The sequence below is a fragment of the Carcharhinus amblyrhynchos genome, chromosome 12 (genome assembly GCF_965287045.1).
Source record: "Carcharhinus amblyrhynchos chromosome 12, sCarAmb.v2.hapA, whole genome shotgun sequence".
Taxonomy (NCBI): Eukaryota; Metazoa; Chordata; class Chondrichthyes; order Carcharhiniformes; family Carcharhinidae; genus Carcharhinus; species Carcharhinus amblyrhynchos.
In genome coordinates this window covers 51,314,931-51,341,005 of record NC_137335.1, presented here as the reverse complement: position 1 = coordinate 51,341,005, position 26,075 = coordinate 51,314,931, and the positions used below count along the sequence as shown (strand labels likewise).

The following is a 26,075-nucleotide window of genomic DNA, read 5'->3' as shown; positions in this document are numbered from 1 at the left end:
CAGGCAAGGAAATAACTGAATTGCATTTGCCTGTTTATGTATTCCTGCAACCTCTTGCCTTAATCTTCCTATTCAATCTAATCTTCAATTTTGACATAGCTGTGACTCAATCATGAACTCTGGAAGTGAATTTTTCAGACTCTGAGCTCTTTGGGCGATGGCTGTAAGGTGAGCTAGCTGCTCCATGGAAGTTCAGACTTGAGTCAACGATTTGAGGCAGACTCTAACTTGATACCTATCAAGGAAGATCCACGGTATGCTGGGACGTGGCTTGACCTATTCATCCGGACTGTACTAAAGGCTGAAATTCATCCCATCTGGCTATACATAACACAGAAACTGATAGCCAAGTTCTGCGCATGTGAGGACGGCCTCAACCGGGATCTTGGGTTCATGTCACACTATCTGTAACCCCCATGACTTGTCTGGACTTGCAAAATTTCACTAACTGTCCTGTCTGGAGACAATACACATCTCTAATCTGTGCTTAATCCTCTCTCCACTCACACTGTCTGTCCTTTAAGATTTGATTATCTGTAAGGACTTGCATTCCAACCATTATCCTGTAAGTTGAATTTTTGTCTTTAAATGCCCCATTTGTGAATACAAGTCCTCACTCACCTGAAGAAGGAGCTTGAGGCTTCAGTTGGATTTTAACCTGGTGTTGTGAGACTTCTTACTGTACACAATGCTGCTGGTCAGTACCCTGATGGTCTTCCATGAGCAAGCTTGTACAGTGATTGATACTTACAAGATGCATGATATTAAACTTCAGTTCCCATTCACATACCTGACTGATCTTTAAGCCTTGGTTCTGCCAATCCAAACCTAATCTCTCTGGACATTTGCAAGTTTGGTGTGCCCATTTGAGAATGAACCTGCATTCTGCATCAGATATTTTTCAGGAGCTTACCTCAGATTCTTAAATTGTCATGCATGACATATGTCTGGGTGAAGAATCTGGATTTCTTTAATGACTTGATGAATTGATGCGCTTTGTGATGTGGGATCTTTAAGTTCAAGCCCTGATTCATTCTTTGCTCATCACATTTGGATCACTTTGGTGTAAAATCTCAATTGTTGATTCTCACCCTGTGTCTCCTACTTGAAATATATCTGTAGTGTCCTGTGATGGACCCTTGGTAAATGATGTCTTGAGCAAATGAGTGACAAATAAAAGGTTGAGGCAGGGAGGTTGTGTCGAGTTGAATGTTATTGGCAGAGAACTACTTACTGTGTTGTAATCACAATTTGAAAACTTTAAAAGCCATATGGGGCATATAATTTCCCATTAAATTAATGCAAATTATTTATTTTTAAGCCACTTTCTTTCTTGGAGGCCTGCAAAGTGAAGAAAAGCATTGATAATTTTGTTTTGGATTGCCAAGACGTGTCTTTTGGATGTTGGAATTGGGGATCTACACATGTATGAATGTTTTGTAGGAGGTCCTCCACACAGACAAGCTTGAAAACCAACAGTCATGACATCACAAGTGACTGCTGCTCTTCTACTTTCATCATTCAGCATTACTTTGAAACTCAAGAATTTACATGGGAAATTAGATAAGATCTTTGATCTTTGACAGTGTTGCTTTATAAACTCTACAGGTCATTTGAAAGTCATCAGCATTTGATTCTCAAAGAGTCTATTGATCTAAATACTGAAAAGCCAAGAACTTCAATATTTATGTTCCTAATTAGCTCAAGTTACTTCAATGAGTAGTAGTTTTTATGCTAAAAAGATGTGAACTTTTTCTCGAGAACAATGAATGCTTTTATGGTCTTAAGGATTTGGATTAATTATATCCTGAGTAGGATTTTACCTACACAACAGTCGTTTCAAATTGTTTTCTCAGTTGGTGCGATTTGCTCTTTAGTAGGCTGTGAACTGAAGTGCATTTTTTTTTCCAGCAGATAAATAAAACATACCTGATTATGTGAAATTTGTCATCGGGATTCCCAATTTCAGGTCTGCTGGCACATGCCTGGCCTAGCATGAAACTGATCCATCCAGGTGAAGAGAATCAAGGTTTATGTTAAATTAACTCGTTTACCACTGGTATCAGTGGATGTAATTTAGAGAATCCTAGAATCCAGCAATTAAACAAGCTGTTTTTTTTTGAAGAGTAAAGAATATACAATTTTTTAAAACTAAATACATCCATATTTTAATACAAGACACACAGAAGGCCGTTTAGTCTGTACTGACTCTCTGATAGAGGACCTTGGTAAGGTGCTGTATCTCATAACCCCATGTATTTGCCCTGCTAATCTATACATTTTGGGACACAAGGGACAATTTACTGTGGCCAGTCCGCCTAACCTGCAACATCTTTTAACTATGGGAGGAAACAGGAGTACCTGGAGGAACCCAAGCAGACAAGGAGATTGTGAGGATGTGATATGTATGGTCAAAGCAGATAGTGTTGGTGTACTTAATGCAGATTTGAGGAATAAGGGAACAGGTACAAAAGTGCTAATTAGCATTCGAGGAGGCTTTTGGAGTATAAACTTTGGCAAAGACCTCTTCAGTGGAATGATTTGAGTTATAAAATTGAATTTATAAAATTGAATTTATATAATTGTAAAAACAAAAATCCAGCCTCTTCAAACTTGAAATATTAAAACCCAATTGCTATTTGGAAGTAAAAGTGTTAAAATTGGGATATATTTAGTTTTTAAAAAATTTTGTAACTTTTTTAATCTTCAAAAAATAATTGGCTTGTTTAATTGTTGGAAGGTTGGGATGTCTCCCCCACTCCCAAATGAATTAACTACTTTTTAACAACTTTTATCAACCACTCTGCTGAGGTATTTTTCAATCCCATCAACTAAGATACTTTTCCATACCCCAGCAGACTTTCCCTGTTCTTTCCCTTGTCTCCCTTGCCACACTTTGCATCCTCCCCACGCTTTGCCTTGCTCTCTGCCCTCTCCACCACTCCTTTCTTCCCTGATCCCCTTTGTAAATATTAGTGTATGTGTTCCTGGTCTATAGATTAGATTATTTTAGTCTAAATTGTGTGATCTACTTGTTAAATCTCTTCCACAGCCAAGTAATTGCATAGTTGCAGATTTATCCTGTTATGAATCTTGCAAGGTATTTATGTTAAAAGGTGTTTGCAATATGGTTGTGTTAGTTCCTCTCAAAACAGGTTGTGCCAAAAGACCCGATTCTTCCTCCTTATTTCATTGTGTGCATCTGTTTATATAAATTTTAAATGTTTTACTATATACGTTTCCACTGGGATACTTGTGGGGGGAAAAATGTGCATACGTGTTTATATGTAACTTAATCAGTGTAAGCAGTTCATCTATTTTTGTAAATAGACATATTTAACAATAATTGTATATCAGTAACCAGAATTTAACTTTGAGCTGGGGTTTTAGTTCTTTATTTTCTAAAAAGTATTTTGTTATTTATGATACTTGAAGTTTTGTATGTATGAATTTCAATTCTTCTGAAATTTGATCTTCCAAGCTGGCATTAGACTGACTTTGAACAAGGTGTAGAAGTAAAAATCAAAGTTCCTAGTTGCTATTTTTGGCCTACCACTTTAATGGTGTCATACTACTTTGATGTTAATTCTTTGTGTGTAGATTTTTTTTGAGATAGCTTGCTTGTTTTCCTGCTTGTTATGAAATATCATGCCCGATAACAAGGTAGATGCATGTTTTGAGTGCTTTACAGTTAGGTTGGGCTTACCTCGATGTGCTCGTGCACCGTCCAGCTGATTCTTTTGACTCAGTGCTTGTCTTTTGGCTACTTAGTTGATATTTACCGAAAAGAATGGCAGGCCTAGTTTTGTTCTTTTTTGGGAGACAGGCATTTGCTATTAATCAGCATTTGGTGTCCAATAGTAATTATAGTTTGTAGTGCTTAACTTTACTAAGTGGATTAAAATAAACATTGCTTGAAACATAAAACGAGTAATTAACATTCTGTCAAGTGTGGTGAAATTCAGGGAGTCAGTGAGGTTGAAATTTAATACTGCATGTGGACTGTTGCTAGTCTGATTTCAACTTGTGAAATTCAGAGATAATAACCAAAATATTTTCAAACGTTTATGACAGGAAAGATAAGAGGAGATGTCATATTAAACAGCTATTTACAAGCACTGTTATGAAATCAAGGTCTTGTACTGGGGAAGTGATATGCCACGTGTTGAAAATATTTGCAGCAGAGTCCCCAAAAGTTTGCTAGGTTGAGTTTTGTCTATTGGGAACTTTGAATTTTTTTTTTGGAAACTGGTGCCAAATCTAGTTATTTTAATTGTTAGTAGCATTTTGATCTTCAGTCTGCTGCAGAATGCTTCGCAATTTGAAAGCTAGAATTTGCATACTTTTCACCTTCTGCATTGGTGGACATAACATTGGCCCAGCTGGTGATCTCCTTGCAGGTCTTCTTTCTTGTTTATGGATTAGTGCCATAAAGTTAGAGCTGAATACTACTCTCTAGTCAGTACCCTTAGGACAAGATGCCCAACAAAAGCTTAAGAGTTATAAACAAATTGTCTGATGACAAAGAGCCAAGATTTTTTTAATACTATTCATTGATATTCTGACTAATTTACATCCAAGTTAGGACTAGAAGTAGGCTACTCAGCTCTCCAAGCCTGCTGCATCACTTAATGGCCTTCACAGCTGATCTGACTGTAACCTCAACTCCACATTCCCATCTACCCCCATAAAGTTTCACCCTTTTGTTTGTAAAGAATTCACCTACCATTTAAATTATGCAATTTTAGCTCATCAGTGTGACTTCTGACATGTTTTGTTTCAAGCTAACTTTAAAAGTGGATGTTCTGTCTTGTGCCATTTCTCTGTCACGTTTACCTTTCGTCTCTAATTTCTTTTGTTTGTGCTTTGAGCTCCATTTTTTGCTCTGTCATTCTAATTCTCTGCCTCTCCTTCTATCTCCACCATTCCTATCTTTCATATTTCCTTTGTCACATTCTCTGTGTTCATTCTCGCAACCATCCCTCCTCCTATCTCACCTGGAAAAATTACAAAGCACTTTGGCCAAACTGGGCAAAAGCTGGGTCTGTTGTTTTGAGCACTTTTAAGCTGTAGAAGATTTTGAGTGTCCTTTTTGCTGTATTTTATGTATTTCACACACACAAGTATACTCTAAGAGCATTTTTGAAACCTTGCCCATTACATAAACTCTTCTAATTCAAAAAGACACCCTCTATCTCTATCCTTGAAAACTACTACCCAACATCCATCCATCCATCCTCTTTTTCTCCAAAATTCTCATGTGTTGAATCTTCTACACCCTTCAAAGCAACTTCGAAATTTGCGGCGAAGACCTCTAACCTTGCCTGTGGCTCAGATTTTCCATTGCGGCTGCAGTGAATGGAGTTTTGACTGGAACGCTAAATCCTCTATTCTCACCAGCAGCGGGGTGGGTGCAGGTGACACCGGAGAATCCCACCCCAATTTCACTAGATGGAGTTCGCTGTCATGTCACCGAAACAGCTGAACTAAAATCACAAATGAAATTCTCAATGGCTTTGACTGACTTTGTTATCCTTCCTCCACCTCCCTGCAGTCTTCAATACCAAAATCCTCCATACCTTTTCTTCATTGTCTTGCTTGTTCTTGCTTAGTTTGATCATTACCTATCCAATAGTAGCCAGAGGATCTCGAGCAATGGCTTCTCATCCCTCTGTACCATTGCCTTCAGACTACCCTAAGGGCCTATTTTCTTTTCCTCTTCTATATGATGCCCTTTTAACAGCATCATCCAAGGCATAGGATCAGTTTGGTTGATGAAATCCAGCTGTATCTCTCCACTACCTCTCTTGACCTCTCCATTGCCTCTGTGCTATCATACTGTTTCTCCAATAAGTAGTCATGAATTAGCTCAGGTCTCTCCAGTTAAGCATTGAGAGACTAAAGAGTGGGGTGGGATTTTCCAAACAACCAAACCCCTCCTTCCTTCCTTCCTTCCCCCCCCCCCCCACCCCCCCCACAAAATCCCAGCAGAGGCACCCTACCATTGGCTGCAATTGGATCTGACGGTCCCGCCGCTGTCAACAGGGGTTCCCTTTGTTTGCACCGTCCACCACTGGGAAAGCCTCTTGGGTGGGGCAGGGGGTGTCACCATCAGCAGGACTGGAAAACCCCACCCATGATCTTATGGTAACTGCTGCAAACTCTCTACCCTTATCCATTATCTGCCCTAACCATTATCTCAACCTAAAACAGTTAGTTTTCAATGTTACCACCTTATTCAACCCCAAGCTGAGCTTCTGTTTCCATATATTCTCCATCACAAAGACTGCTTTCTCATTTATTTTAGATGCCACAATTCATTCCTTTACTTTGTATACTTTCCGTTTTGTAATTCCCTTTTTACTCGTGAGCAGGGAAGCGGATTGCTCTCAAATTGTATTCCACACTCCCCGTTTCCCTGTGTTCTGCCCAAGAAAACATTTGGAAAATACTTTCCTGCTTAGCAACAGTTCTTTCTAATTATCACACTTGAGTTGGCATTTGGGGAATTACAACATTTTATCCCAGTATTCTCATACATTCTAACACATCATGTTATGCAACTATACTGAAGTCCAGTCCAGCAGTGTCATATTTTTGGAGCAACAGGTACAATTTGGATCAACACAAGATGTATTTCAAAATGGTCCAAATTTGGAAAGTCCTGCAAATAATAAAGGCATTACTGTCTTCACAATATTCGAGATGCAGGCTAGAATTTGTGCAAGAAACTATCTCTTCTCAAATAGTTATAGAATTCTACAAGATCACTCTCATGCTTGGCACAAGAGCATGCAGCATTTGCAAGATGCCCCTGCTCTGACTTGCACAATTATTAAGTTAGATTCAGCTATTAATGTCCCTATCATAGCTCCTGGTATTTACCAGCTTTTCCTCCCTTATCTATGAAAAACTAAATCAACAATTTTGTAGCAAGGATAAGTGAGCCAGTCTGAGTTGCGCACCCTGGCCGTTTTCACCCAGAGTTTAAATGAGCATCCCTACAAATGTAGGAGCCAATCAGTGCCCTTACCTGGGTCATAATTTGTTTGTAATAGCATTAGAATTGCTCTCCACGCTTGAGAATTACAAAGCAACTTTCCTGATCCTTGATCTCCCTAGTCACCATAAACAGCATTTCATTAAACAAAAACATTCTACTTTTTATGAATGCTGAATGCATAGATCTGAGCTGCTCATTCTGAATTTTCCTGTGAACCTCTTCCTTGCTTTTCAAGCGCATCCCCTGTCAATGGGCAAGACTATTTATTAGTAATGTTAACATCAGTTTCCTTTCAACTGCGACTCTGGCTGCTGAACACCATTCTTGAATTCCTCAGCAAATTACAAGCCTGTTGGGTAGGCGCTCTTACCTCTAGCTTTCAATTTCCCCTTGCATTTCACTGCCACAGTTAATGCTCGTCTGAAGGTCTAGCCTAATTCATCTAAACTTTTCAGTATCCTACTTGTTCCGACACACTTCCTCCTCCATATTCTCAGTGAAAAAACCCAAGACTCATCACACCATCTCAATATGAATTCATTTTCAGGGTCTCAATTGTGGAAATCCTTGCCCCATATCAAGCTTGACACCTCATAATCATTAATTTGTTTTGTTTTCTAACTTGAGACCCCTGCAATATGGGCTTTATCCCTTCACCATGTTAAAAATTAAACCCAAATGTTTCAACTGTCAACTCGCATCTCTAAATTTTAATAATGCCATTTTTTTCCCTATTTTGCAAAACTGGCAGTGTCAAACTGTGGCAGGGGACAGGCCTTAGAGGGAGCCTGATGGGGTGGGATGGGGGTGGGGAGAAAAGGCCAATGATCAGGGCAAGGTAAGGAAAAGGCCCGTGATCAGGAAGGTAGGGGTGAGTTAGAGAATTGCCCACTCCAATTGGGAGTGGGGATTTCGGCCCTTGCAACCCTTGTGGTGGACTGAATGGGGAGGATCAGTCAGGTTCTGATCAAGTCACCTTTCAAAGATGGACTCCCCCCCACCCTCCTGTGTAGCTGGGTTTTGCTGGCTTGTTGAGGCCCCACCTCCCCTGAATGATGGCATGAACACACACCCTTGATTTCTTTTGACAGAGTGTCGTATGATGTGGGGAAAAAAAGTGTTCTCACCAGGAACAAAACACAGCCATTTTGGTAAGATTTTGATCAATATTTCCAAATTTGTGGGTGACATAAAGCTAGTTGGGAACACATGTTCCCAACTAGGAGGATGCAAAGTGGTTTCAAGAGGATATGAAAAGGTTTAGTGAGTGGGGATGAACTTGGCAGATGGAATATGGTGTGGAAAAATGTGAGGTTATCCACTTTGGTAGGAGGATCATGTGCAGCATATTTCTTAATTGATAGAGGTTAGAAAGTGTAAATGTGCAAAGGGGATCTAGCTGTCATTGTCATAATTCAATGAAAGCTAACGTGCAGATATAGCAAGCAATTAGAAAGAATAATGGCACATTAGCCTTTATTGCAAGAGGATTTGACTTGACAAATAGCAAAGTCCTGCTTCATTTTTAAAGAACCTTGGTTAGATTGCATCTGAAGTATGTGCTGTTTTGGTCTTCTGATCTCGGAAGGGTATTATTACTGTAGGATGAGTGGAGTTAGAGTCACAGATCAGCCATGATCTTTTCAAATGGTACAGCAAGCTCGAGAGGTCCCACTGTTCTTCCTGTTTCTTATGATCTTATTTTATTGCTGGTACCGATCTGCTTACATGGGTGCAAATGTTGGGTGGGAACAGAAATTATTTTAGCCGCGCTGCCTTTCAATTCCAGGTTCTTGCAGAAAGGATTGACACATGGGCAAGATGTTAAAGTGCTACTAATGTCTGTACAAGACATACTGTGAGTTTGTCAGCATAACTGGAAACTGCTGCAAATTCCATATTGCTGTGTAGTTGTTATTGTCAAAGACCCATGTTGTTTGCAACATTTGGAGAAAATTGTTTTCTTATTGTAGGAGATCGTGTGGCGCAATGGGTAGCGTCCCTACCTCTGAGGCAAGATGCTCCGGGATTGAGCCCTACCTCAGATTTGATGGCCAAGGGTGGTGTGTCCATAACGCAGTCAAACATGTTGTGTCAATCTGCAAAATTCTTCCATACACGCCAATGTCTGGCAGTAAAAGCAAGAGAGACAGCTGGTCACCCACGCTTGATGTGGAGTGGTGCCCCTCAAGTGATAAGAACCTGGCGATGGACTAATGACCTGTTCCAGGAATTACTAGCTATGGAAACAGACTAAAGTCTGCCTTAGTGAACCACTAGATGTGGGAAATTAATTGGAATTGGAAATATTTTTATTGTAAGACCATGTTGATAGGTTTGTATATGTACACATATATATGAACATACAATACATAATATATCACACATGGATATACATATAGGTCAACTTGACATGGCCAGCAGAAATTCTAATGAATACTATTCTGGAAGTGGCAGTTTTAAGTATTTTAGGCATAACTACTTTGTACCTGGAGAAGTCACAAAGTAGTGACCATCATAAAACAAAACTAATGATTGTAATGTACATGATGTTCACTTCAGCCATGCTGGCAAACTCTGGTAAAAGGAAAATGCTGCATGTGCTGGAGCTCTGAAATAAAACAAAATGCTGGAAAAACTCTGCAGCTCTGGCAGCATATGTAGAGAGAGAAAGAGTTAATGTTCCCAGTTAATTTTATTAAGCCTCCTTGTGCACTTTACAGATTCCAATTACTTCAGTCTCTGATTTATGATTTCTAGTCTCTCATGTGTCAGGCCCGTGGTTTTTTTGAATGGATTTGATGATGATAGTTGAAGTGAGGGCCTTGTAAAGCAAAGGGTTCACAGCAAGTTGTGAGGTTTCTGACATTCTATAACGAGGAGGCTGGTTCTTGGATGAACTTTTGAAACCAGTACAGTCAGAGGCCAGGAACTCTATTGAATGGCAGCACCACCGGGAAAGTATCAGCTACCTGCTGGGACAACACCCATCCAAGGGTTGTCGCCAGATCATCAGATGAGTGGTGGCAGAGTAGGTGCTACGGGGTGGGGGTGGGGGTCCCTTCCAGCCACAGTCTTAATTGAGGTGGAGGTTGAATAGTGGCAAGGTCCCCAACTGTCATCCTCACACCTGATTTAAATGGCGCCGTCACTAAACTCACCATGGAGAAGGTCATTAATTTCCCCAGGAACTCTAATTCTCTCCCTCTAGCTTCCATTTCCATGGGATACTGAGGACAATTGTAACAACTTTCAGTAAAGACAAAAGATCAAACTCTCTGGTGGTGGCTTAGCCCCTTGAAGTATACCATTTTAAAGTTTGCAGTCCTTCACCCCACCCCACTTCCCAAATCACTCCCTGCCAAAGGCCTTTTCTGCACTTAAGCACAGCATAAGAACAATACAGGCTTTCTTTTTGTCCTTCAAACGGTTCAGATTTTAACACAGAAACTGTGTTAACATAAGGCTTTCTGATGTCAGAAGATTTTGCAAAAGTCACTTGCTGAATGCTTGCTTTTGTTTTGCTTTGCATTCAGTTTTATGCCTCCTGAGCAGTAACATGTCAAGTAGAATTCTTTAATGTTTGCTCTTCAACCCCACTACCCCATCATTTAAAAATGCAAGCAAATTTTGTATTCTTGCATATGTTAAAATGCCAAGAACTACTTATGTAACATTTAATATTGTTTATTTAGCATGCACAGCTTTTGTTTTAGACTTGCATTGTAAACTTTGAAAATGTAAACTACAACTAAACTGTTAAATCAGGTTTTGTTCAGCTCCAAAAAAACTTCCCTAAGCATTTCGATGAATGCTAAGCAGACTTTTTATGCTGGTTACAGAGCCAAACATTGGAATTTTGTACAGTAAGGCAGTTCCATTGACTTGCTTGTAGAAATGAGATGTAATTGTTATTATTGCTTGCTTCACCAATGTCATAAGTTTAAACTTCCAACTAATGTGCCCAGAAATATGCTGATTATTTTTCCCCCTTTCCTGTCAGCAGTAGTAAAACGTAGGCCAGCCACGAAATAGGGAAAAAAATACAGGGCTGGGGCGCCGATGTCCATTTTATAAATTAAAAATATTGGCCATAATTCTCCGACTATTCACACCCCGCTGCCACTGCCAGCGAGAACGGAAAATTTGGCCCTCAGCCAAATCTGCGTTCACTACAGCGGGACCAGAGAATCCCAGCTGTGCATGAAGCCATTATTATTTCTGGGCGTCTCCTCTTTCAAGAAGTTGGGAACTCTGTAAAACAGTGATGAGCAAATTTAACAGTTTAGATGGGTTTTTAAGCAACTAGGAAAGTTGCTGGATTTATATAGAAGTGCAAGGAATGTCCTGGTAGTATTACAGCTTATTTCCACAATTCTGTATTTTGCTCCTTTGTTATGTGATGCGTGTTTCCTATGTTGAAAGCAAACTTATTACCTGTTTAATAAAAAAAATTCTTGCTGGAACCCATAATTGGACTAAGAAGGATTTTGAATAATCTATACCAGCCCAGGGAGTGCTGGACATTCAGTAGTATAATAGTAGAATGTGATCATGATGTAATGAATAAGGGGATTTGTGGGGATATGAGGGCAATGGCAGGAGGAGAGCAGTCTGTGGGCATGGCATTCTTTGTTTAGTCCTGAGAATTGGCAGGTTATTGTGGCCTGAGGTAGGCTTATGCAACTGCATCTGTGCAGAGTTAGCTTGAAATAGTAAATAGTTGTGGTTCCTCAAGAAAAGAAGTATGCCTGACTTTACCAACGCCATACATGAGGGAAGGGCTGCAATTTGTAATAGTTTACATTTGGAAGATACACTTGCAACATATCCATGGAGGTGCATTTTAATATTACACACTTGTACAAGAGGCTATTTACAGCATTTCAGTGTCCTGACAGGTGGCCGGTTGTTTGAGAAAATACTCTTATCACATGCTCAGAATGAATCTTATTGCTAATTACAGCTGACTCAACTATTGCACAGGACTATTTCAAACTATTACTGAGTGGTGCATGCATGGCATTATTTACATACTCCAGTAGTGATGTGAAGCAACAATTACAGCTTGGATTTATATAGCATCTTCTGCAGAGTAGAAGTCCCAAATCGTTTCATGGAAGCATAATCGGACCAGACCAAAACTGACACCAAGTCAAAGAAGGAGACAGTGAAATAAGTGAAGGAAGTTGGATTAATGGCCATGTACTATTATCGTACAATTTTTAAACATTTGCATTAACAAAATTGCTGTAGTCTTGTCTTTTTTTGTTATTCATGAGGAAGAAGTGTCCAAAATCCGTAGGACAGACTTTTTTAGGTTAATGTATGTGTAATATGGAATAATAAATTTTAAAAGGGACAAAGCAGATTATGTTGTGTTATAACAAGAAAACAGTCCTTTAACAGCATGCTTCAAACTTTCCTAAAACTTGTCCATATTTGGCTAACTTGTCCCTTGGTCTTTCCTGTTTTTATTTATTCTTTCCCTCTTTTTCTCACTTTCCTTGCCTTTTTTTCCAGCTGTTTCCTTTCTCGTTATCCAGTGTACTCAACTCTTAACACTTTGTTAAGCTACGGTTATTTTTAAACCATATCAATATCCCTTTCACTGGTATCTTCAAATTACAGTATTTCATGTTCTAAAAGCATAGCTGGGAGGTACTTTAAATTACATCAGTAGTTCACGACCTGACATAGCTGCCCCTTGCTCTTTGTTTTTCATTTGTCACATTAAATAGTTCAAAGGAACAGCAAATATTGTCTGGCAAGATTGTTTTACCATGCTAGTCTTGGCCCACTTTCACCAAGGGTAATTACACAAAATTTAATGGAATAATTTTTTTGCTTCGTGAATGGATTCCTGATGGGATCCCAAAAGTTTCTTTATAACACTGCATGGATTTTTAAGTGCTAACTTCTTGTCAAACTTTTAAGACTGCACATGGTGCAGTAATAGCATTTTTATTTAACCCAGCAAAAATGTTCAGAAAGCCTTTTGAAGTTTTTAAAGTTTATTTATTAATGTAGCAAGTAGACTTAAGTTAACACTGCAATGAAGTTAACGTGAAAATTCCTTAGTCATCACATTCTGGTGCCTGTTCGGGTACACTGAGGGATAATTTAGCATGGCCAATGCCCCTAACCAACATGTCTTTCAGACTGTGGGAGGAAACCGATGGGTAGAATGTGCAGAGTCTGCACAAACAGTGACTCAAGCCAGGAATTGAACCCAAGGCAGCAGTGCCACTCTTTGTTTTTAGACACACAAGATGTAAGCAGCATCTATAGTGGTCACAAAAATAATACCCTGTTTTCCTCTATGGCATGCTTAGCTACATGGAAAGTGACAGATACTTCAGACAAAAATCATCAACAACAAAGTTCTGGTGATCCACAAAACAATATTTCCTTGAAATCTGCCTGTTATAATTTCAATATTTATCATTGGAAAGATGCAGCTTCCGAACTACCAATCTTGTTCCATGACACAGTCTTTGCTTACGATTTGAGTTTGGCCACAATACCAAAAGTCTTGCTTCCTTGGGTCTAAACAAAGAGCAGAAAATAAAGCTAATAGATTGTTGTACTACATAGTTAAAAACAGTAGAATACAAGTCAGAGAAATGTGGATTCCCCCCTTTTCTGTAGATAAGCTGAACTGTAATAACTTGTTGGCATGTGGGAAGCAGATGGTAAGATAACTCTGAATCAAAATCTGGATAAACACAAAACAACATTCTGAATAACTGTCATTCCATCATCAGCCTGCACTCTACTGAGTGTGGCTAATAGCAAGGATAAAATCAGAAAATATAAAATGGAGGCAATAATCCATTCAGCCTTCCTGAGGAAAGAGGAGTTGATTTATGGTGCTTGTGTGAAATTAGTGTTACCATATTAAAGAGCGAAGCTATTCTTCTGCAGACCAAAATCTCTTGGCTAACAGTGAAAATTATTGTGCTTTGATTTCCTTTCTGGTGTTTTCTTTTCTCTTGTAGGTTAATTTTTGGCAACTACATGATGTATTGAAGTGAGAGTGTGGAGTATGATGTATGGTTGGCTTAATGTTGCTATTTTCACCTCCAATTAAGCATATTGTGGGTATAAACTCAACTCTAGAGATCTGAGTACTGGCATTTCAGTGCGTCAGTCAGGGAGTGCTGCACCATTTGAGGGGCTATTTTTCAGATAAGGGGTTTAAAACCAAAGTTTGTGTGTCCTCTGTCATATGCAAGAGGTTCCAAAGCATGATTTGAAGAAGGCCAGCCCTGCTGGAGCCTTGTCTAATATTTAGTAGATGATCTGGTCTTTAATCACATAACCTGTCAGGCATTGTTGTGTGCAAATTAGCTGCCACATTTGACAACAAAATAGCAGTGACTGTGGGTGGGATTCTCTGGCTTCCCCGCGTTGTCTTTCAGTGGCGATGTGCCCTTGGCCTGTGGCGAGATCTTCTGGTCCGACTGTTGTCAGTGGAGTTTCTTATTGACTGTCAGTAGGACCAGAAAGCCCACTGGTGTGAATAGCCAGAAAGGTCTGGTAAATGGTTCAAAAGTACTTCATTGGATGTTGAGCACTTTGGGCCATTTTGTAGATAAGCTATTTACATACAAGTTCATTTATCTTAGCCACTTAAGAAGACCCAGAACTAATATTGACCTGCTCTGGGCAGGTATGGCAATTACCACATGCAGATCAAAGCCATCAATATCCCAGCAATGCTTTTTGAGCTTGGCTTTGAACGTGGACTTTTCTGGTAAAATTATTGATGTTTAAAAATTTTTTGCCTTCTCAAGCTCATCATTTTTATGTGCTTTCTGAATATGATTACAAATGTTTGCTGTGTTCCTGTATTCCAATAGGGTGAAGCCATTTGCTTTTACAGCCAAACATAGAGGGACACTTTAGTAAAGCTTTTCACCATTATGTCCATAAGGCTGATACTGTGAATTTTTCAAATAAAAAGTGGAGACTATTTGTGAGGTAACTTATTTGATTTGGGCAAATAATGTTCAAAGGTGTAAAGGATTGATGAAAATAGTATTCCAGTCATTTTCCTAGGAAATTGATGCATCAGGGAAGTAACTGGACTTTGATCTGGCTGGGAGCTGGTGGTGTTCCCATGTGTCTGCTCCCCTTGTCCTTATAAATGGTAATGGTTTCCATTTGGAAAGTGCTTCTGGATGAAGTTCCTAAATTTTCAAGCAGGACTTGAGCTTTGGCTTAACTTAAATCAGACTTTTATTTGCATGGAACAGTTGAGAAAGTTCAGACACTGTTGCTCCAAACTCCACTTATAAAGTGGAAAGCACTTGTATTTACATTTACCAACTGAGAAAAAGCATTATGTGCTTTTATATCTGGATTGCAGCGTCAGAATTAAGATTTACTATCATAAAGTATAATTATGTTTGTGCATATGAAACAGTGCAGCAAGCATAGCTTCTCTTGGTCGCAGGTTTTCCCTGTTGACAAATGAGTTGCACTACTTAGCACATCATTATTATTAATGTGCTTCTTCTGCACAATGCTAATCTGCAGGGAATCATAGGGGCTGTCTTATCTGTGTATTTTAAGAAGTGTATAATGCTTTTGGAGACTGAATAGCTTTATTGTGTGGTTAGGCATGATTTACCGAGTGAAACAAATCAAAATCAAACCCATGTCTGGTTTATGTAACTGGCTAGACATTACCAATTAAAGACATAGTTAAAGTAGTTATAATGCAGGGTTTCCTAAACCCTAGGCTGGGAAAATTCTCTTGCCCAGCAGGTTGTGACAAATAAACATAGTGCCCAGACTATTGACCCTTATCCTGTAGCTTAAACTGGATCATATGGTGAACATACTAACAGTAACTTCTGTGGAATAAATGTCTAGATGCCAATCATGACCTGCGCTGCAATGCTTTGTGCATAAAACACACACAAATTCCAAATGCAGTAAGTTTCTTGACTGCTGTTCATATTCAACTTGTGTGAACGTGGCCATTTTCAAGTGTACTCACAGCTTGCTTTTAGCTACTACATATGGGTGGTTTAAAGTAGCTTCATTTAAGCAACGTGTTTTACTCATTGGCAATATATCCCATCATTAAAAATCTATAAAGACGTGTCTGCGTAGAAACCTTTGGAGAAGAGGCTGAATATACATCATCTGTTTTGATACAAAGGAGATTTAAAACCAGGTTACTTTGGTCAAGAATGAAAATAAGGAGTGCGGGTTTTGGCTGCTTGGAAATCAGGTGACTACTTGATTAGAAATAAACATGAGTCCAGATTTGTATAACGTGGCAGAGCACCTCATCTTTCTCTTTTGTTTCAAGGATGAGCCACTGTTTCCAAATTGATTACAAGCTAATTATGCAAGTTTATGTTTAGCTGTCTAAGGGTAGCTATGGGGGTTCTGGTGAAGTACCATGTCGTTTTAGGTGTGTTGTAGCTGTACACTTTCTCCACTGGAATCAACGTTTGTCAACACAGTGCTAATTGGAAGTGTTGGTGTGTCAAAGACTGGCTTCTTTTTCTTTTGAGCTTTAACCCCTTATTCCTAAGGGCAGTGATCATCAACGGGGTGTAACTCCACATCTTCCAGCACCTTACTCAAATGTTAATTCTTTGCTGGAGTTTACTTGGAGAATACGAGCAGATCACTAAACTTTGCAGAGCATTTTAATCAAGCCCAATCTTATTGCCAGAATCATCAAAAGTATCTCAACGTGCAAAATGACAGGAAGGATCAGCTGGCACAGCAAGCCTGCCCCACACCATGATGCCTAGACCATCATGGCTAAATGCTTTATCCCTGTCCCATATTCTCCTGCCTGCTCTCTCCAAATCATGTCATCTCCAGGGAGACGCAAAAACACAGGAAAAAATCCAGGCCAATAATGGAAAATATATTCTGTCTGAGAAGGTTGGAAGGAATTTGACAATCAAACCAGTCCAGTAGCTTACATGGGCCAAGCATTAGTTAAAAAGAAACTTGCCTTCTCTGTGATATGATCTCTGCCTCAGTCAGGAACCAATCCAGCTCTCACTTTTTGAAGGTATCGACTGCACCAACTGGCAATGAATGCAAGATGTTCTCAATTCACTCGAAAAAGAAAGATCACCTAGTTTCCAGCCTATTCTAATCTTGCCTGGTTTAAACTTGAACCCCTGGTCCTATCTAATCTAATAAATTGGAATAATCTTATTACTGGGGATGCTCTCCAGTCTTTAATTATTTTGTAGATATTATCAGATCTCCTCTAAACGTCACTGCTCTAAAGTAAATAGACAATGATCAACGAGCCCTTCTGAGTTGCAGAGTTTCTTTAAGCCAGGAATCATTCCTGGAACTCTCTGGATATTTATCAGAGCCACCGAATCATCCATAGTGGCAGGCAGGGGAAAAATATTGGGGCAGTGACCTTTACAGTGTTAAAACCGTAGAATGGTTATAGCACAGAGGAGGCCATTCAGTCCTTCGAGCCTGTGCCAGCTTTCTATAATTTAGTTAGTTCCAATCCCTCACCCTTTTCTTGTAGTCTTGCAGTCTTTTTTTTTTCCCTTCAGGTGCTTAGCCAATTCCCTTCGAAGGCTATGACTGAACCTGCCTCTAGCATCCTACAAAACAGTGCATTCCTGATCATAACCACACACTGCATAAAATGATTTTCCTCCTGTTGCTGATTCAGTTTAAACCTATGCCTTCTGGTTCTTGACTCTTCCACCAATGGGGACGTTTCTATCCTGATTCTGTTGGGATTCTTCGTGATTTTGGTCTCTTAATTCAAACCTCCTGTCAACCTTTTCATCTTTAAGGAGAACAACCCAGCTTTGCCAATCGATCCTCATCTCTGGAACCAGCTTCACAAATCTTTACTTTGCCGTTTCTGAAACCTGCACATCCTTTGTAAAAAGTAGTGCCCAGAATTGAACACAGTTCTCTGGTTATGGTGATATACAAATGTTCAAGTAACTTGCTTCTGTACTTCTGTGCCTCTGTTTATAAAGCCCAAGATCTCTTATGTTTTTTAAACCACTTTCTCAACATGCCATATCACCTTCAACAATTTGTGCACATGTACCCCCAAGGACTGTCTGTTCCTGCACTCTTTAAAGTTATACCCTAAACATTTTACACTTCTCTGCCTTAAATTTAATCTGCCAAATGTCTACTATTCTACCTGTATCCTTTTTGAAGTATTAACGCCATCCTCCTTGCAGTTCATTATGCCTCCAGGTTTGGGTCATCAGTTCATTTCAAAGCATCTTAGTAGTTTTACTTTAAGCTGATCAAGACCGTTGCATAGGAAACTAGTTATTGTTGTGTAGGTCTTCTGTAGTGTAAGGGCCACTAAAAATAGGCCGCTGTTCACGATTAAGGCACTGTAGTAACCATTGATTGTCCAAAGATGTACAGGTTTGGTGCATTGGCTATGGTAAATTGTCCCATAGTGTTCCAGGATGCGCAGGTTAGAGGAATTAGCAGGGTAAATGCATGGGGTTAGAGATAGGGCCTAGGTAGGATTATTGTCAGTGCAGACTCGATGGGCCCAGTGGCCGCCTCCTGCACTGTAGGGTTTCTATAATTTATGTGGCGGGCTCCTTAACCATGATCATCATCAACATGGTGAAACCAGTTGTCTTCAGCCACATTCACAAACACGTTTTCCAACATAATAGATCAAAAAAGGGAGACTGAGAGAGCTTGAGCTGTTGGTCTTGTTTCAGTTAGCCTTATGAAGGTGTTGACTTTTTTTGCTGGTGTTAGGGTGGATGATTAACATCCTTAAATCCATGCAATGTTCTCAGAATCAGTGGTGATATTATATTGCCATTGGTTAGGGAGGTGGATAAACAACTGGATGCAAGTTTATATTGATCAGAAAAAATACAAAAGAGGTGATTAAGCAAAATTATTTGTATTTAAAGTGGTTATTGTGTAGTTTTCTCTACCACAAATTTATTCAAATGGGACACTTTCAAAATTGAGTTAGATAGTTGCTTGTGAAAGTAAGTCTTAGAATGGAACTAGGCTTGATGACTCATGGAGAAAAAACCAGCACCAATTTGATGACTCAATGATCACCAGAGCTGTTGCTAAACATTCCAGGTCTCCAGAAAAGAGGAAAGAAAGATTCCCAAATACAAATTGAATTGTATTAATCTGCAAGCATGGTAGTTATTATGTAGTCCTCCTCGGAAGAAAAACCCAGCCAATTTTCTTCACTCTCCTACCAAACCTATGGATATTGGGGCCAATTACATTTAGCACTTGGTCAACTTCAGCGAACTGAGTACTGGTCAAGGATTGAACCTGGAAACTTGGTTGATATTTTTCTAGGCAGTGCTGTGCTGTTAGCAGAATTGTGACCTGCTTTTTCAGCTGCAGGAGTGTTACATCTTGGCCTTCTTGTCTAAGTTTTCAATGTCCCAATTTTTAAGCCACCTAAAATTGTGTTTGTGGCAATTAGACTTCACCTTTGACTACAAATGTTAACGTCTGCAAGTTTAACCTTCTGCTTTCACAAACATGACCTGTATTTTCAGCAGTATAGCTGCAGAAGTCCTAAGCAAGCGTGATTCAAACCAGATGGCACTCCTGCATTTCTTTTTCTGCCTGCCCATGTGGGTACAGATTTGCCAAATTGTTTTGATGTTCTTTCAGGTTCCAGTGGTTTTTTTGTTTCATCAGTCAGAGATTTTTGTTTGGCTTCCAGTGGTTGGTTACACTGCAGTTGACCTTGCCAGTATGCTTTCAACCCAAATAATAGGAAGCTGTATTCTATCCCTCCCTGTAACCAGTATTTTGCATGTTGTAAAATATGATAAACATCATGTGAAGAATGGTTTCATGCATCAGCATATCCCAGTAATTGTCATCTGTAAGTCTATTTTATGACGGAAAACATCTGCACGAACAAAACATTATGTAGAGAGTACTTCGTGGGGAATGTGCACGAAAACATTCATGTGCATTAGGAGTGAAATCTGCTACGTTCTGAACTCTTGCACCATTTGCTGTTGGCTTATGGCATGGGCCTGACTAGAGAATGTGTGTGTGTGCCAGACTTCTTTTATTCCTTCCTTTTTTAACTGGCTGTCTTATGTATCCTGCAAGGAAAATAACATCAACAGATTACTGCAAAGTTTTTGTCTCCTGAAGTGGCTGGCATCTGACTACTTTACTTCTTTCCTTTTCCCCTTGTCCCCAGAGCATCGTTTGCTTTCTCCCCAGCCTTGTGCTGTTTCCTGTAAGCTTCAGGTTTCTCTACTATTTAGCCCTTGTTACTTTCCAAGACTCACTGCTTCTGCTTTTCCCTGATTTAAATCTTCCCTCTGGTCCATGCTCTCTCCTTCATTCCTCCTAAAGTTTTAAGTTTGTTTATTAGTGTCAAAAGTAGGCTTACATTAACACCGCAATGAAGCTACTGTGAAAATCCCCTAGTCGCCACACTCCGGCGCCTGTTTGGGTACACTGAGGGTGAATTTAGCATGGTCAGTGTATCTAACCAGTATGTCTTTCAGACTGTGGGAGGAAACTGGAACACTCAGACTCCACACAGACAGTGACCCAAGCTGGGAATTGAACCTGGGTCCTGGTGCTGTGAGGCAGCAGTGCTAACCACTGTGCCACCGTGCTGCCTGTATGCAACATTGGGAGATCATTTATTTGCTGGGTATTCAAAAATACTGAAATCATAATGTACTGCATTAAATACTTAGATCATTTTGTGTTTCCTTAAACCCAAATTTTTTTTTCCCATACTCTCCACCCTTTTCCTGTGGAGCTGCTTTTGTATTGAAAGTTGTTAGATTGCAACATGAGTCTAGTGCACTCAGTGATGACCTCAAAATTAACTTGCTGGATTCAGTAAATCTGAAGCTGGGAGTAACTATATTTTTTTAAACTCTATTTTCACAGTAGATAGCCTTATCTTATTTTGGAATTATTGCCAGACGCTGTGTGAGACCTGCCTCTAAGGGAGCCAATGCTACTACCATGGCTGCAAAACCATTTAAAAAAAACATGCTTTTGGTTATCTATGCAGTAGCTAGAATTGTAGGTCAAAAACAATGCACAGTACAGCAGCAAATCTCCTTTTTACAGATCCCCAGCTAACATAGCAAAAAGTCAAGAGTGCTTCTTGTATCTATAAATGGATTTGATTAATACCTCACTATTTAACAACTACTTGCCAGCATAAATTGTATTTAGTTTCAGGAGTTTGTCTGGTACGCTGAATTCAGAGACTAATTTTACTGATGAGGGTTTTTGGTGGTATTCTCTTTTGGGATTATTTTTGAAAGTACTGTCTTGCAATCTGAATAAATGTTAACATAAATTGATTAGATAGAATCAGCACAATGGACATATGTGCAGACGACTATCGTGTTTCTGACTCTGACATTCGAACGGTCAAATGTCATGTGGATCCAAGGAATAGTCATTTGGAATATTGTGCCAGAATACACCCAACATATTCCCTTTCACCACCTGCAGACATTAGTTCATAGAATTCCCACAGTGCAGAAAAGAGCCATTTAGCCCACTGAAACTGCACTGACAACAATCCCATTCAAGGCCCTATCTCTGTAACGCCATGTATTTACCTGCTAATCTCCCTGACACTAATGGCCAATCTAGCATGGCCAATCAACCTAACCTGATGATTTTTGGAGTGTAAGAACAAACTGGAGCACCCTGAGGAAACCCACGCAGACCTGGGAAGAATCTGCAAACTCCACATAAACAGTTACCCACAGAATTGAATCCAGACCCCTGGCGCTATGAGGCAGCAGTGCTAATCACTGTACCACCATGAGTGTATGGCTCCTAAGATACTCCAAGCAGCCAGTTGATAGTGCCCAAATGGCCATTCTTCATGTGTGATCCTAGACTGAGAGTGTTGGCAGACCATTCACTGTAAAGGGTAACAGCCAACTCCAAATCAGTCCTCCCCTGATGACAAAACATTAAAACAGGAATTGTTGAATAGCAGTTAAAAATTATGGATTTATTCCTCTTTTCCTCCCTTTCCTCACATCAGTTTGAGGTAAATTATAATGCCCTAGCTAAGATTGACTAATCTAACAAAGTTGGTTCGTTCTGGTCCATAGGACCATCAGAACCAGTAGGGTCATTGGAAGGAACAGAGAGAATTTCAGTGTAAATTGAGGTATCATAGCTGATTGACACTCTGATCTCTTGGCATGAACAAAAAGCTAGTTTCTAGTGTTGGAATTTGGCATAGTCTTGGCGTAGTTTCTTGTATCTTGTTTACGTTATTGACAGTATGAAACTAAATAAATGCTGTTAATTCAAAAATGGATTGAATGGGATTTGGCTTGTTATATTTTTGAGTAACTAAAAATGTGTTGGCATGTTTTTGTGTTCTAATCCTGATTACCCAATAGTAATAGTTTCACTGTGGGGTGTCAACAAAATAAAATACCTCTGTCATAGCAATGAAGGTTACTATGTGGTATGCAGTTTTGTCTGCACCATGTGCTGAGGTTAAATGCAAAGCTGTTTTTATACTTTGCAGAATTCATGTTTGTGCTCCTGGTTCTTGGAGCAAGTTAAACATTAGTCTGGAAATGCTAGAAATACTCAGCAGGTCTGGTAAGTAAGGTTCTTGGTCTGAAACGTTAACTCTTGTTTCTCTCCCCACAGGTGCTGCTAGATGTGCTAAGTGTTTCAAGTACTTTTGTTATTTCAGACTTCCACCATTCCTGATATTTTGCTTTTGTTGAACGTAAAGCTGCTGGAGTTTACTAAGGTATATTATCAAATAAATAGGTTGGACTAAAACCTGGTGTTGTCAGACTTTTTACAGAGTTTACTAAAGCCAGTAATGCATGATATTGCTTAAAAGGGGAACCCTAACATTTTTATATTGAGTGTATGAAACTTCAGTTAGTACTGCTGATTCTCAAAAAATGGGTCTTGCGCAATGAAAGAACAGCTTAAGTATGAGAATCCCAGGATTATAAAGTTGTGACCGTAGTACGTTTTTGAGCAGAATTTGGTTCTGAAATGGCCTGTACACAAACGTTGCTTCATAGCCCCTAGATTGATGGCCTGTGAAATCTTACACTGTTGCATATATTCTGTCTGCTGTAGTTGAATTACTGCAACAAGCCTTTTGATTTGTACTCTGATTTTATTTCTAAAATTTGCCTAATAGAAGAAGTTGTGAATGGAGCCTCCTTAATTAGCAGCCCCACCCTGACATTATGATTGACGGAAGATCATTGATGAGCTAGTTGAAAATAATTGGGTGTGGAGAATTATTTGAAGAACTTGTGTTGTGAAATTCGAGAACTGTGATGTTTGGTCTCCCAACATCCTGGGCTATTGTCTAGGCTACTGACAATAGAGGACTGGAGAAAATGTTGGAGTATGATGTTAAAGAATTGTGCTTGCATCCAATTCTGTTACAACTGATAACTTACAGTGCCCCATGGATGTTGAATTACTAGTTCTGTTCTTAGACTGTCTCACATAGCATGGTAGTAGTGTCACAGTGCTTTGACTTCAAAGATCCATGTAGAGATCATTGCTACTAATGTTATTGGAGATTCTATGATCAACAATAGGAAAGTGATGAGGATGATGTCAAATAGGTGTTCTCTTATTTTGGTTCCTTCTCAACCTAATACAGATCCAGTCAAGCAGGTATGTTCTTTAAGGCTTAGACAAATTTAGCTAGTGGTGGTACACCATTCTTGACAGTGAACATTGAAGTCCCTGATTCATCCCCTATGCTCCTGTTTTCCACAATGCTTCCAAAAAATGAAATACTGCTAAATGGTGTGTATGATCATCAGGAGGTTTCTTGACTTTGGTTGACAAGCCATGATACTTCATGGGGTCCACTGTTGATGCTGAACATTATCAGGGTTAAGTCCAGCCAACTGTATACCGCCATGCACTTGTGTAACTGCTCAGTATATAGGACAGCATGTAACACTGTTCACAAAGAAATGGTCTGCAGAATTTACAAAGGCTTCAGGACATGATATAACCAAATATTGGGTGGGTGAGGGGCTGGGAATGCAAAAAGTAGTCCACTGTAAATCTCTGCCTAAAAATGTAAATTTTTTTCTGATAAAAGGTACTTTGTCCAATCTTCAAACCACAATTTTTTTTATAAAAAAGAAAGGAAATAAAAGAAGTTGACGTATGAGTGCTGTTTGAAATGGGTTTCTGGCACAATGAAAGGCAGTTCTGTCACATCAAAGGGGACTGCTCTTGCTTTCTGAGGTTAAGTTTGGTCGTCTTTCACTTGTACTTGCCTTGTCCTGAAGTCCAATTGTAGCTGTGTGCTATCCAGACTGATCTTTCATGTTTAAAGCATACAAGCATTTCTCACTCACTCACTATTTTTCAGTTAGGCTAATATTAGCCAATATTTTCTTCTCTCCAAATACTGCTGCAAGTTTTTGCACAATTCTGAACTAAGTTATGGTGAAACTGTTTGCAAATGTGGCTGTTAAACCATAATATGTGAAACCATTTGGATTTTTTAAAAAAGAATATTTTCCCTTTTTCTTTTCCAGTTCTGACACCTGCCATGCAAGGGTAGTCAGACCAGTGTTTTTGGTCTCTGCGTTTGCAGGAATCAAATCAGCACTTTTTTTATGTGCCTTTCCGGGTAGGGTGCTGGAGAACAAAGATTTTCTGTACGGCATTGCAAGTGTGCAGTTTCTATAATCGTATTCCCTGGATGTGGAAAGATCTGACATGTATAGTAATAAATCAAAGGTGACTGAATGTATCAAGGCATTTATTGTCAATGAGAAATTAGTATTTACAACAAAAGATCAGACAGAATCAACTATGTGAATCGACTCTCCTCCCAGGCTCCAACTGCAGGAATTCCTCGACCCAGGATACGCGCCCTTGCTCCCATTGGTGCAGCTTCCATCTTTGACACCCTATAGGATGTGGCACAATTATATGGCCCTCATGGAATGCCCCCTTAAAGGGGTCATGCTATCACATACAGCCCATCCCAAATTGCCTTGGCATGCTGCATCATTTCAGTGGCACAGTGCCATGCCACTGGGCTCATAAATTTGTCAGACAGGGTAAGGATGACAGGACATTTAATGAATTATTTAGGTTTTTGTGACAATCCAACAGTTTCACTGGCACTCTTACTCCAGCTCTTCATTTCTTAATTCTATTTTCAACTGAATTTAAATTCTTGCACTATGTTGAGTTCTGAACACATTCTCTGAATTATTAGCTCAGGCATCTGGAGTACTTCTCCAACATGCACAATGTATTTTGCCATGCCATAGCTTTTGTGGTGGATTATTAATATTGTTCCATTATCTTACATGAATTACTCATAGGGATTAAATTACTAAAATTGAAAATACAGCTTGAAAAAAATTATCTGCCTTACAAGATTGCTGTTATTAAGAGATGTGAGAGAACGGGATCTCTGATGCTTTATTTAAAAAAAACATATGCTTTATGAGGAAGCTTATGGTTTGACACCTTACATTAATTACATTAAAACTAAATCATTCATGGAAAATGCAGGCACAAGGATTTACTTTGCCTCTTCATGTGGCAGCACTTACTATTTTGCTTTTCAGATGTAAAGTACTAAAATTACTAGGTTAAAAAACTGCTCTTATTTCAATGTCCTGAATACAGCAATAGAAAGTCAGCATAATTTTGAGAGCCATTAGGAATTGCTATAGTTGCTTGAAAATAAGAATATGTAGACTTTTTCCCGCCACAAATAAGATAGTTGAGCATCTTCAGCTTTTGCAATCTTGACATTGAGTGTGTTGTTCAAAGCTGTAGTATAGAGGTTCTGAGATAAATAAGGAACAGACAGGAATGAAAATCACAGTAGTAGATGGTAGGTATTTGGATCGTTCTTCAAATTTCATTGAAAACCATGGCTTCTTTAACCAGCGTAATTAGCTGATTTTTTTTTCTTTTACAACCAGTTCAAATTGGCAATTCTACTGCATCAGATCTTCCCTTAGGCCTAAGGTACATTGCTTCTTCAAGGGTGTTATTCTTTTGATGCTCTCCCTTTTGATGTTTT

At 39.3% G+C, this 26,075-nt stretch overlaps 1 protein-coding gene across 4 annotated transcripts in view; it reads left to right on the top strand.

Moving 5' to 3' along the window:
* The window catches only part of LOC145350972 (tyrosine-protein phosphatase non-receptor type 14-like), a 217,069-nt gene that overhangs the window by 12,755 nt on the left and 178,239 nt on the right, over window positions 1-26,075 (top strand). Inside the window, exon 1 of one of the 4 annotated variants that reach the window (XM_080200522.1) lies at window positions 1,940-2,014. The exons of the other annotated variants lie outside the window; for them this stretch is intronic. The gene's annotated coding sequence lies outside the window, so the exon portion shown is untranslated. Of the gene's footprint in view, window positions 1-1,939; window positions 2,015-26,075 lie in introns of those variants that run through there. 4 annotated transcript variants of the gene reach the window in all.